Here is a 1918-nt window from a genome sequence, read left to right on the forward strand (position 1 = left end):
CGAATAAAGTATGGACTATTATATATTGCTGGAAAGCCCTGAATGTCTACTTTCCAACGCCGTTGAGAGCGCGCCAATTGGAGTTCTGTAGCTCCAGAAAATCCATTTCGAGTGTAGGGAGGTCAGATTCCAACAGCATCAGCAGTCCTTTTGTCAGCCTTCTTCAGAGTTTTGCTCAAATCCCTCAATTTCAGCCAGAATTTACCTGAAATCACAGAAAAACACACAAACTCATAGTAAAGTCCAGAAATGTGAATTTAACATAAAAACTAATGAAAACATCCCTAAAAGTAGCTCAAACTTACTAAAAACTATCTAAAAACAATGCCAAAAAGCGTATAAATTATCCGCTCATCACAACGCTCAACGAATGTCGTTATTAGGGAGTTGTCGAACACAAAATTCCTGAGCGGCAATGCATCACCGAACGCGACCTCCCTCAAGTACGGACGGAACAATGGCATCTGGTGGTGGAAGTGTATAACTCACTCTTCTTAGAAGAAGTAGACGAGGCCTCTGGTAAACAATAAAAATATCGAATCAGGAATTAATTTGACTTATAAGCAAACTATTTAAGCTAATAACTACAAACATTTAAATTATAAATTTATTTATATCAAAAAGTTTACTTGAATAATGAAAATGTTTTAGTAAAATAATTAATTTAAACATCTGTATAATATAATGTAAATAAAAATGTCTCCTAAGATAACTAATGACTACACTAATTAACGTCTATTTTATTTAATCTAAATAAAATTATTTAGTTAAATAGTAAATAACAAAATTCATTTCGCATTTTCTATATATGGTATATTAAGTGAAAATATTTACTTGAATAACCAACGAGTACATCTGTATAGATAAGTTAGTTTAAATAACCAGAACATTTAACAAAAAATAATTTACTTAAATATTTAGTAAATACAAACATAAACATTTTACTACATGATTAGGTTTATTACAAATTGTTGACAACCTTAATTAATAACTAAATTAATAAACATATGCTTAATAATAACTTAGAATAAAGAAAACTAACCTAAACAAATATTTAATTAACATATATTTTAAAGTATGCCTAATATCATATCCTAGCATTTAAACCAATTTTAACGATATATTTATTCGCATAACATATACTGCATACTACTTTCATAAAAGTACCCTAATTATTATAACACATCTATGCTTTAACATAACCATAAAACACAAAATAACACCAACCTCAAAGTCAGTTTTTCTTACAATGTGACAAGTCGCGTTCAATCTATTGATGTTTCCATTGTAATTATTAGCGTGCACCATATTTTTCAAGTAACTCAGAAATTATATGATTAGAAAAGGGTAAAAGTGAGAGAAAAGGCCAAAAAAGAAAAACCAAAGGGTCTGAATGAAGGTTGCCAATGGAATATCTATATATAGACATCCGCTTCTCTTATCTCGTTTACAGTGTAAATGAAATAAGTTAACACGTATCAAATTTATACTGTAAATAAGATAAGGCTATTACACAACATATGTATAAACATGATACGACCACGTCGTCTCATACCTTATCTTGATATGTGTTAATATTGTAAACGAAACAAGAGATGCAATGCTTTTCGATAATAATGCTTCAAAATATATATTTTGGTAATTAAAATATTTATTTTATTTATTTAAAAAAAATCCACACAACTGTCTCAAATAAAAAAAAGCATTATACATCCAAAAGCATTCTTCGAAACTAAGAAATGAAATGATACATAAAGAATTTCAATGAACAAAAAATTTTCTCACACTATATATATTATTAGTCAAAAAAATATAAAAGTGTGCTGTTTAAAAATATTCTGATTAAGTGCTTTTCGTTTTAATTATAATATTTCATTCTCCACTTTGTAAAATCTTTTCAAATACCAAAAGAGAATTT

Source organism: Arachis duranensis, chromosome 4 (genome assembly GCF_000817695.3).
Source record: "Arachis duranensis cultivar V14167 chromosome 4, aradu.V14167.gnm2.J7QH, whole genome shotgun sequence".
NCBI lineage: Eukaryota > Viridiplantae > Streptophyta > Magnoliopsida > Fabales > Fabaceae > Arachis > Arachis duranensis.